Below are 13,003 nucleotides of genomic sequence, written 5' to 3'. Positions count from 1 at the left end.
AAAGATAGTTCCATACTATCTTCATTTTTTTGCCAACCTCCAAAGATCCAGGTGGATTTTTGAGCATGACAACGAACCACTACAACTTAGTGAGGTTATGATTCACCTGCAGACAACATGCCAAGAACACAACGTGCTCTTTGCTAAAGCAGGTGAGCAAGTCCTCATGCACATAGCATATGCATTGATCATCATTGATTTGACAAGTGCAATATTTTGCTTCTCTACAGTTTGCATTCACCGGGAGAGACCACAGTGTACATTTATCTTGACTCAGAGCTATACCAATTGCTCTGCCCCACTGTCATAGCATAGTCCAAAGTTAAATCTCAGAACCTGAGTCATCTTTATAATCTTCAGAACATTATGTTGATCCACCGTGTTAATGGCATCATGTTAATGTGACAAGATGTACATGAAGGAGCAGATATGCTGGACGAATTTCTCAGATATATACATGATACTCAGAAGGTGGAGATAAAACCTACAAAGATGAAGGAGGCTTCCATATCGGTGAACTTTTTAGGGATCCAATAGCCTAAAGCATCTCAGGACATTTTTTCAAAGATAAAGGAAGAATATTGCAGGTAGCACCTTCCACCCAACTACTAAGAAGGAAGCATATTCCACGCTTGAAAGTGTTACTTAATCTGTACAACTCTGAATGACACTAAAGCCTTTGAGTAGGGCTCAGAGTAAATGACTTATAGTAGATCCAGTCTACAGTGCAATCGACTCTGCTACTAGAACGATTAGGCCTGGTAGACCTTATTATTTTGGAGGAAACTGCTCTATAAAAATATACCGTGGAGGAATTATGGCAATCCCTAACTGCGGAATCACATTGAAAATTCCTACAGTTCTATAGAAAACAAACAAGCAAACAAGCAAAATAAACAAACAATAACAACAACAAGAAAAAACCCACACTACATTTTGAGAGATAGCTCTAGGCATGTACCTGAACGTAGAACCTCAAATGACCATGGCAGAGATGCCCACCATGAACTGGTTTCTGAGAGATCTACAAATTCATAAAATCTGGCAAATCCCACTGCGCAGTATATCTTAAGATAGAAGTGGTACACTTGGGAGCAGAGTCACTAAAAAATAAAATAGAATGACTCAGCCCCTTGACTTTAGCCAGCCTTTGTCATCGGCCATGTTGGTACTAACGCATAGGCTTGTAAATAGAGTAGCTGCGTTGACAGTTAAGGCTATTCATTGGCCCAACAACATTGACTCTCACTCACTAAGGATGACCTAGCAACTGCTGCTGCCCAGTGTTCAGCCTGGCGGCAGCAGAACCAATAGCTCTAATATGATATCACCCTTAAAGGAAACCAGTTACTTGGTAGCAGATGGATTTCCTTGGACCTCTTCCACCCTGGAAGGGACAGCATATTTTCTTGGCTGGAACTGATACATATTCTGGGTATGGGTTGCCTTTCCTGCCTGCAGGGCCTCAGCCAGCACTACTAAGGGCTTATAGACTGATTCATCAGCCCAAGATCCCATATAACACTACATTATAGAAAAGGGGGTCTACCAAAAAGTGCATGCCATGAAATTCACTGTTCCTATAGTACGCTGCACCACTCAGAAGCTGATGGCCTGATGAAAAGTTGGAACAGCAGACTAAACATGCATCTGAGACATCAGCCAAATAATTGACTTCTTTAATTTCTGCAGTTATTTTATCCAGTATTTTCTTAGACTTCATCAGCAGATTTCAAGTCTCTTGAGGACAAGAATTTTATCTTACTCACATCTTTATCTCTCAAGTAACTCAGCACAATAATGTTTCCATAATTGACTGTAGTTTGTTGAACTGAATGGGAATATAATTAACTTGATTTAAAAAATAACTCTTAAAAGCCTCTTAAGTCTTTTTTTATATTTAGAATTATTTAGCATATGTTTAGCATTATTAAAATTCTTTATTAATGGTGTTTGTGCTCTGTTTTTTTATCTTAGGAAGACTATCCATTGTGTAATAATCCTTTTACTTTTTAATTAAATCTATTACAGACTTCTGAAACACAACCAGAATTCCTACCTTAAAAAGTACTAAATGATCATTCTTAAGTCTTTCACCCTCTTGGAACAAGTGGTGAATTTGAAGTCTGGGATCTTTAGGTCTAGATGCAGAATACATATACCTTTAAATATTATATCTCAACTGAAAGCTTTCAGAACTGTGGCCCCGAGATATCATTCTGAGTTGATCAGTAGTAATTCTTTTTTTTTAATTTTTTATTTTTTATAAACATATATTTTTATCCCCAGGGGTACAGGTCTGTGAATCACCAGGTTTACACACTTCACAGCACTCACCAAAGCACATACCCTCCCCAATGTCCATAATCCCACCCCCTTCTCCCAAACACCCTCCCCCCAGCAACCCTCAGTTTGTTTTGTGAGATTAAGAGTCACTTATGGTTTGTCTCCCTCCCAATCCCATCTTGTGATGCAACATGGGGGCTTAAGTGGGTAGGATCAGTAGCAATTCTACTTTGGTTACTCTTTTAACTGCTTTCTAGACTAGACTTTTCTTGGGTTATAAATTTCAAAATTACTGAAGTTTGGACCACACGTTCCTATGGGATGCTGTATTCTGGTACAAGATGATAATTTCCGAAATATTTTTTTTTCTTTCTTTTCAAAATATCTTTAAGGAATTTGTAAAACTAAGTAAAGGCAAGGGAGAATGTGAAGTGGACTGAGGCATGGCCTACATTTTAGGGTTTCTTTTATGAAATACTATCTAGGATAACTTCAGTGTGAAATTTAAATTCACGCATGACACAATGTTAATGTAGTGAGGAGAAGGAAGGGGGGTAGGTGTAATAGATGAGGAAGGAATGGTTAATGGAGAAGAGACCCATATTCTACTCTTTTTGGAAATAAGGTGGAATTTGTTGATGTCAAAAAATGGTAGGAAAAAAAAGGTAGACTCTAGGGTAGGCTTAATAGCAACCACAAAATCAATTATGTAATTTCTACTTCTATTTGTTAGGAAATAATGTTTGGTTAAGTCATGTGAGTTTTTTGTAGATGAAAATAGTCAAATTTCAATAATTTCATAATACCCAACAAAACTATATGTAAATATTTGACAAGGATAGAAGATGAAGATTTAAAAGCATGTACTCAAATGATTACAAACTTCCAACATTGAGAGTAAATTTAAGATACTTTAACAGTATTTCTGGTGCTTAAATTCCCTCTGTAATCAGAAACCCAGACCACACAGAGAACACAAATTATATCATTCAGTTACTGACTAGAACACTTTGAGTGACAAGAAATTCACTATCTTCTGAGGATATCCCATGCAAGTTTTGGATTGTTTCTATGGTTAAACCTACTGACTGGTTCTTGCCTTCCTAGGACGCTGAGTAAATCTGATTTCTCCTCTGTTTGACAGACTCCACATGAGCTGTTTGATTGAAATGGCTTAATCATGCCAGGTCTGGCAAGCATTTCTCATTTGACTTGGATTTTAGTTGGAAAACCTGAGGATATGCTTCTTTAACTGTGAGAAAAGTCATCATATCTCAGTGTACATATTTGCCTTTACCTTGAAGCCTAACAACAAATTCGGGTACTTTGTTGTCTTGCTTGTCCAATGGCCAGTGACATAATTGCTTCATTTTGAATTTCTGTATCTCCAAACTAATTTCCACCAGCACGCCCAACTCCACAAAGATTTTTGCCTCAAAGCTACACCTAAAAGTAGCCTTATGAATCATATATTAAACCACTGTTGAAAAAATTGAACTGAACAGAGCTGAAAAAAATTATATATTGTGTTTGTGATCTCATTGTGTGTTATCAAAGATGTCTTTCCAACCCCATAATAACTTGAAATCATAAAGTGTTTGAATGCTCTAACTTTGGTAGAATAGAGAACATAAAACTGGGTCACAACAGCTCTGTATTTATTAGTGACATAGCAGGTTACTAACAAGTTAAAAGAAATTGTCACAGTACAATTTACTGACTCTTAACATATTATGGTGGATAAGGGACAGAACTTGAATTTGAAAGATATATTCCATATCAAAATTTTATATTTTGAAAAAAAACTAAAAACAAACTTCAACCTCAAGAAAAAAAAAAATTGCCGTGATAAATTTTCAGTGGGTAGTGTACTGAAAGCTTTTATGAAGTTGAATATAAAATGTTAATTTTTATGATGTGTAGGTTAAAAATGTTCAGAAACACTGGAACAAGTTAGTTCTGCTTTACCTACAAATGACTGCACCATAGAAACACATTCTTATTGTTCTGGACTGTGTTACAATTGTTTTCTCTTAAATTAGTGTAGATGTGTAGAATATCCAACTCACTGGCTTCACGGTAAATCTCTGCACATGAGACAAATGCCTTTATAACAATCATGGGGCAGTTCAACTATTTGCTACTCTACCACTCAACATTTACAAAAGTACCACTTACGCTGTGATCAAAATTTAGACTCTTATACCCATCTTCCCTGAACATACACGATAGTTGAGGGAAAAAAATTCAGTGGTATGGTTTCCTGGTATCACAGCAGATAGTCAAAAAGTTTCCTGAATGAGTTAACATGGTATTTGACCAACTCACTTTATGTGTTATAGAAAATGGGTGCCATGAGCAGGGATTCTGGCAGAAAGTCTACCTGCTCTTTTCTATCAACTCTCCTTCCAAGCTATTTGACTCTTTTATCAAAAAGATATTGGAACCCATGGGCAACTGACATAACTGGTATCTGGCATCTGTTAGGATAACAGTAGGAAAAACTGGGGCAGAGTGAGTTACTAGAGAAAATGATTATTGCCTAGGGGAAAGGAGCATAAGAAGTAGGTCCTAGGATGACCCTAGCTTTCAGATATCTGTGGACCCACAGGAAGAAGGTTGACAACCTTGTAACTTCCAGACTTATCCTAAGATTCATTAATTTTTTTTCCTCAAGATTGGTATTTTTTATATATTTGGAATCCATAAGAAGAAGGTTGACATTGGATGCTTGGGTGGCTCAGTTGGTTAAGCAACCATTTTCAGCTCAGGTCATGATCCTGGAGTCCCAGGATTGAGTCCTGCATCAGGCTCCCTGCTCAGTGGGAAGTCCTTCTCCCTCTGATCCTCTCCCTTCTCATACTCTCTCTCTCATTCTCTCTCTTAAATAGATAGATAGATAGATGGATAGATAGATAAAATCTTTAAAGAAGAAGAAGATGATGATGATGATGATGATGGTGGTCGTTGACATCATTCCAGATGAATATGTAAGGTGTCCCAGAGCCACTGAAGACTGAGATGGAAATGAATAAGTCCTCCTGTTCCTAGAGGCCAAGACAGTTTTGTGAAACTAAGGAGTGAAGCAGCTTCTTCCATGTCCTTTGTCAAAGAACTGATAACTTGTACCTCTAGACTGGGTGCCAAAACTCTTCTGCTTTTCTTAATGGGATTCTAACCACTTGGGAAACCCCACCCTTCAATCCTGAGATCCATGACATGGCAAGAAACAAATAACTTATCTAACATTTCTCAACAACTAGAGAGAAGATGATTAAGCAGAATAATCAAGATATATTTATAGCAAATTAGAACTGCTGATGGGAACAGATGAAAATTTGAAATAATAAAATACTATTCAGAGCACCTGATATTAAAGAGTTTTATTGCTAAACAACAACAAAAGAAAAATAAAATAAAAATAATTTCAGAGTAAACAATATATTAGATGAACTGAAAAATAGGATGGCCAATATAGAACTCAGACTAAGTGGTCTACGAGATCAAGTACAATTAAAATTTCAAATAACAAAGCAAAAATATATAGAGAGATGGCAATCATGAGGGAAAAGATAAAGAATTTATGGCTAGATTCTGAAGATATGATATAAATAATAGAATTTCCAGAGGGAGAGAAACAACAGAAAGAGGAAAGGCAGCAATTAAATAATTTATATTAGAGAATTCTTTTGACAGGAAGAATCAAGTCTGTAGAATAAAAGATCTGTCATGGTTCTAAACCAAACTGATGAATAAAGAAACACATCTAACATGGTCTGAAAATATACACTGTCCTCCAAACAAAATGAAAGTTGCCTACAAAGAAAGGGGCATTATGTTTTGCATCATATTTACTAGTAATAGTTGAAGAAGCTAGAAAAGAAAGAAAAAGTAGTAGAACTCAAGAATCTTATAATTAGCTGTGATGTTATTTACTTAGAAATACACAAGAATTTAAAAAACGCATTACCCGAATACCTGTATAAAGAAGATACTTGAAGAAAAGATTCTAACCAGTCAAAAGACAATTCAATAGGAAAATGAAGAGGAAAGAAGGAGGTAGTAATCTCCACACCTATCCACTGATCCATCAATCTGCTCATGTATCTCTTTATCAATATATCTTTGTATCTCGGTAGATAACAGTCTAGGAGTGTGTGATTCAATGGTAATAAGAACTGTTGAAATTAAAATTACATATCTGCAGGAAGTAGTAAGACCTAGTATAAGTCTTCTAAGTTTTAATATTTTTGTTATTGTGAAGCATGCAGGAGAGTTCAGAGAAAACTGGTTGTTGTATTGATAAGGCAATGCATCTTAACCCGGAGAATAATAGCTGGCTGTCTTTTTCAAATAATAGTAGGGTCATTGATATCTAAATAGAAGAACAGGAAAAAAAATGAATGAACATGAAGAAAATAAAAAATAAGATTTAAATATAAACTAACAAAAGGAAAAATGAAATAAATAGGAATTAGGCAAAATTTTTAAAAAAGAGGAAAGAATACTTTAAGTAATAAACATGAAATTCATTGATATTTTCTCTAAATGTGGACAGAATGAATTTGTCCACTAAGTGCAAATTACCACATTGTGTAAAAATATAATACCAGAGTACATAATGTTTATAAAGGATACCTTTAATATAATTGATACAGTAAGCTTAGTATAGTAAAAGAGTAAAAAAAAAAAAATAAATGCAAACTAAAGAAAGTCAGTGACTCAATGTTAATATTGGAAAATTAACTTAGACTGAAAGAAGGATGTGATTCAAGAAGGGAAATTATATAAAAGCTACTATATGCTAAAAAGTTTCAATGGTGATCAAAGCAGTGGGCACCAGATTCTGGAATGGCGTGAACACAGAAGTAATAGCTGACATGATATGAAGCCAAGAGCAGGTCTTGGTTATAAGCAGAGCAAACTCCCTGTCTTAATGGAAGAGAAGCTCCAGCTGACTGCATGAAATGTTCAAGGCAGCAAAGTAAGTTACTTTAACTAGTCTGCTCACTGGCTGCACACAACCATGGAATAAAAACATGTCTTAGAAAAATCCTATTTACACATGTCTGGTTGAAGCATGCCCGAAGAAAATGGGTCATAAAAATCTAAGAAGAAAGACCATTCACTCATGTTAAGGGCCAGCCTTGGGCAAAATAGTAGAGCTGGTGATTTTTTTTTTTCCTGTCACTTCTGCCTCCTCTAGTTCAGTACTTCTACCCCCCACACTGATGTCCAGTAACCACCACCTCTAAAGATCGGCCCAGAGCTTTCTGAATGCCATTCTGAAAATAACCTTGTCTTCATTCCATTTATTAGAAACCTCAGGAAGAATGGGCACTAATCTGATTAAGGAAGTCATAGTTTATAGTGCTAATTTATCCTAATTCTTATGAGTAATTAGATAATATAATATAATTGCAATTGACTTTTTACCTGCACATAGAGCCAACCTATTTGAACTGAAGAGGAAACATCAATTCTCTTTTCTTCTTTGGAGTTAAGCTCTCTAAAACAAAACCATCTTCATCATTCAGTTAATTGTTTGATATAAGTGATAATTTACTAATTAGTTTTGTTCTTAAGGAAGAAAACCATGAGGATTAAAAATGGAAAAGAAAACCAAAATGATTTATTTGGAACATAACAACTGACTGGTGGGTTGGGAGGTGGGGGAGAGAGAGAAAGAAAGAGAGAATGGATGGAGAGATAATAGAACATCTTCTATTACGAGTAACTTATGAGATAGTGGGTTAATGTAAAATGGATATATTTAACTTTATGCAGTTGTTAAAAATCATATTTAAAGTATACCCAGTGGCCAAGTACCTGAGGGGAGAGATGGAAAGAAAGTAGTTCTTGCTGTATTATTCACATGATTTTAATTGTGAGTTTTATTTAAAAAATATTGAAGTGTCCCCAAAATGCAACATGGCAACAGTGCCACTTTGTAACTGTGTCTCTGAGATACCTGTTTACTATCTGCTATAACATTTACATGAAAGCAAAAAATTGTAGTGGATTTTCGGGGGGGGAATGAATTCTTACAGTCAGAGCTACGTGTAATTGAAAGCAAAAATTAGCATCATGGCTCCCTTCATTACAGTTGTTCAAAGCTATTGTCCTGAAGAAAAGAAGGAAAAAGTGAATGTTAATAACTTTTGATTCCATCATGCTGCTGCCCACTGATATGACCCCTGCTGCCCACTCCCTGCACCACTGGACCACCCTTCCTCTGAAGCCTAGGCCTGGCCTCCCTGCTCAGGGTGGCCCAGCAGCCCCCCACGACTCACCACGTGAGCAGGAGGCTGGGCCATGGGGACGGTGGGCAGCCTACATACCTCCTTTGCCCTTGCCCTCACCATCCTGCCCCTCCTCCACATGCCCCTCAACAAGTATTTATTGAATACCAAAAAAAAAAACACACACACACAAAAAAAACAAACCACAAACAAACAACAAAAAAAAAACCCATGCCATTTCACTATAAGGAGAGGTCAAGCAGTTGAGGGCAGGACATGTGGATTTCATTCCCTCTTCTGCTTCCAACTTGCCAAGTGGCCTTGGGCAAACAAATTCATCTAATTGAGCCTCAGTTTCTTCAACTGTTAAATAATAGGGTTGGACTGGGGAAAAACTATAGTTCTTTTTAGTCCTAAAATAATTATGGTTACAGTACCATAGCTAAGTAGAGACATTGTACAGTCTTTAATTATCGGTGGTGTTACTACTACTCCAGCCATACGGAACTTCTTTAGTCTTGCCATGTCCATAATGGAACAATAGCCTGTCATTTAAAAGAAAAACTCTCCAAAATATTTCTCATACTTACAATTCAAAGTTGTTTCCAAAATAGGCTGAAAGCCTATTTCCATCATTTTATTACTGATAAGCAACACATTCCCTTCTTGAATATGCAAATAAGCAAATATAGAGAATATTCTACATATTTATTGTTAAGTTAATATTTTAAAATAACATTGATGGAATGCAAGTTTGAATGTGAAAAAACTCTATATTGTACAACTTAGTTATGCTACACTCATTTAACTTGATACGTCTGAAATATCTCACTGTGATCCAAATGTTATGAACAGAACACTCTTCTTTAAACTTTGTGAAGAGAAACAGAATTATTAGAGATCATTGACAAAAATTACAACAAATTGGATTTGTTCTTCATTTTGATCTTCTTTTCGATACAACCTTTCATGTTTCATTTGGTGGGGGAGGAGAGAAGAATGCCAAAACCCATGTGGTTACCCCTTCAGTCTAACATATACTTTTCTAAAATAACAAATGTAACTAAGAGCTTTTTTCTGAGTAGTATAAAAGAGTCAGTTAATTGGTATCAGTCTTTCTTTTTATAGTTGTCACTCTATATTTTTCCCAGTTTTATTGAGAAATACTTGACTTACATCACTATATAAGATGAAGGCATACGGCATAACGATTTGATTAACATGTATTGGGAGATGATTGCAACAAGTGGTTAAGCTAATATCCATCTTCTCCTATAGATACAATTTTAAAAGAAAAGGAAAGGAAAAAATATTTCTCCTTGTGATAAGAACTCTTAAGATTTGTTGTCTTAACTTTTTATGTCTCATACAGCAGTGTTAACTACAGTCATCCTGCTGTACATTATATCCGTATACTTATCTTATGACTGGAAGTTTCTACCTTTTAACCACTTTCCTACTGTCTCCCCTCTCTCCATCCCTCACCTCTGATAACTGCAATTCTAACCTACTTTTCTGAGAATTTGGTGGCTGTTTTTTTATACTCCACATGTAAGTGAGATCATTTGGTATTTGTCTTTCTCTGTCTGACTTATTTCACTTAGCGTTTGCTTTCAGAGTCCATCCATGTTGTCACAAATGATAGGAATTCCTTGTTTTTTTATGGCTGAATAATATTTCATTGCATACATATTGTATACATCATATATACATCACAATGCTTTATCCATTCCTCCATCAGTGCACACTGAGGCATTGTTTCCATGTCTTGAGTATTGTAAATAACGCTGCTATGGACACAGAGGTGAAGATATGTTTTCAAGTTAATGCTTTCATCTTTGGATATATTTACAGAAGTAGAATTTCTGGGTCATAATGATAGTTCTATTTTTAAATTTTTGAGAATCTTCTACATTGTTTTCCATAGTGGCAGTAGCAATTTAGAATCTCACCAACACTGCACAAGGGTTCCCTTTTCTCCGCATTCACACCGGCATTTGTTAGTTCTTGTCTTTTGGTGATGGCTAGTCTAATAGTATGGGATGATACCTTATTGTGTTTTAATTTGCCTTTCCCTAATAACTAATGATGTTGAACATCTTTTCATGTGCCCATAGGTACATGATCTTCTACATAGGTAGATAGGTACATCTACATAGATGTACAGAGGTAGATCTTCTTTGCAGAAACGTCCATTCAGGTCCTTTGCCCATAGTTTAATTGTGTTATTGAGTTGTATGACTCTTTATGTGATAATTTTTTAGATATATGGTTTATAAATATATTTTCCCATTCCATCGGTTATCTTTTCACTTTGTTGCTGGTTTTGTTGTTGTTGTTGTGCAGAAGCTTTTTAGTTTGGTGTGGCTCCACTAGCTAATTTATTATTTTGTTGCTTGTGCTTTAGGTGTCATATGCAAAAAATCATTACCAAGGCCTATGTCAAGGAACTTTGTTCTTACTCTTTCTTCCAGGAGTTCATAGTTTCTGTCCTTACACTTAAGTCTTTCATCCATTTTGAGTTAATTTTTGAGTGATAAGATATGAGTCCAGTTTCATTCTTCTAAATGTGAATATTCAGTTATCCCAACACCATTTACTGAAGAGACTATCTTTTTCCTATTGTATATTCTTAGCTCCCTTGCCAAATATTAGTTGAACATACATGCTTGGGTTTATTTCTGGGCTCTCAATTCTGTTCCTTTGGCCTTATGTGTTTTCATTCCAGTACCATATTGTTTTTTGTGACTAGAGCTTTAAAGCATAGGGCTGGCAAAACCCTCATTTGAGGATTCAAATCGAGCAGATCTTCACCCTGCTGAATTCCCTCATTAAACTGTGCTCCTGACTTTCTTCTACAGATGAACAAGGCCGCTAGTTGCAAGAACTACTTGCAGGTGTTAATTTTGTCTACCAAGATCCATGTGCAGTTGTTGTAAGCAACTCCCAGCAGTGACTCTATCACAGTCAGATTCTCAGTGGACAGGCCCTAAAGATTCCCCTTTAATCCCCATGGTGTGAGATCCTGGTAGGGGCTCCCACAATGTGACCCACTATGCTGGGGAAGGCTGCTTTCCCTCCCTGGGTTTTCTTTTTCCACTGAAGAACCAGAGGCTCAGGGGGAACTTCTCCAAGTGGTGCTGTGTTGTTCTGGAAAGGGGCAATACAGTGAGCACAGGGTAGCTGCTTCTCTTACTCTTCTAGCGCAATCTGTCTTTGTTGCCAAGGTGAGCCTCACCCTATGGCCCTCACAGTGGTGACTTGTTCTTCTTGTGAGGGGGAGTTAAGTCAGACACAACCTATGCTGCCGTCTTCATGACATCACTCTCTGTCACTCTTCATTTATACTAAAGCCATATATAATTTAGAAGTGTGATGTCTTTGATTTTCAAAAAATACCCATAATCCCCACTCATCTTCTTCTAGAAGTTCAGACTGCCATGTGACTGGTTAGTTTGTAAGACACTTGCTTTCATGCTATATCTCCTAGGTCAACATTTGGACACTGACCCAAACAGATCAGCACAATTCAGGTCTTGATGAGGCAGCCTGTCATTTCCTGTCTCATAATATTATAAATTTGTTTATTCTTTTTTTTTTTTTTATTCTTATAAATTTTCTTCTCTCGACAATTCCAGGTCTTTATAAAAGCCCCACACTTTCTTTTAGATTTTGCAGTTTTAAAATTAGCATTTTATTTTCTTATTTAAAAAAAAATTTTAATTTTTAAAGAGATTTTATTTTTAAGTAATCTCTCTACCCAACATGGGGCTCAAACTTAGCAACCTCAAGGATCAAGAGTTGCATGCTCCACCAACTGAGCCAGCAGGTGCCCCTAAAATCAACATTTTTTAAAAAGATTTTATTTATTTATTTGACGGACTGTGACCACAAGTAGGCAGAGAGGCAGGCAGAGAGAGGAGGAAGCAGGCTCCCCATGGAGCAGAGAGCCCAATGGGGGGCTCGATCCCAGGATCCTGGGATCATGACCTGAGCCGAAGGCAGAGGTGTTAAACCACTGAGCCACCCAGGTGCCCCTAAAATCAACATTTTAAGTGAAGGTTTAAAGAGAATACACTTTCAATAATATTACAAACCTGAAGAGTCTTATACAAGCATAGCAAATTCTAAATTTGAAATAAATACATTTTCTGGGAAATGAAAGCGAAACATATTTTATCAAAATATAAATTCTCACTTCAGTCATATCTTAAAACATTTAAAAAATTTTCTTTTATAAAATAACATTTATTGTCTGCCACTAGTCACTTCATCTTTAAAATGGGTTATCAATACCGTGTGCGATAATAAATACAATAGAGTGTTTGATTCAGGACACTGTCATAAAAATAAGGACCATATAAGATGAAACTAATAATTATATAATTGAGCTGGTAATAAGGTAATTTTCAAAGTGTACTTTATGTAGTTCTGTATAATTTGATTTTTTTTTACATTTATAGTAAAATATATAC

The sequence above is a fragment of the Mustela erminea genome, chromosome 17 (genome assembly GCF_009829155.1).
Source record: "Mustela erminea isolate mMusErm1 chromosome 17, mMusErm1.Pri, whole genome shotgun sequence".
In the NCBI taxonomy this organism is placed as follows: Eukaryota; Metazoa; Chordata; class Mammalia; order Carnivora; family Mustelidae; genus Mustela; species Mustela erminea.
Note: the sequence above shows the minus strand (reverse complement) of the source record.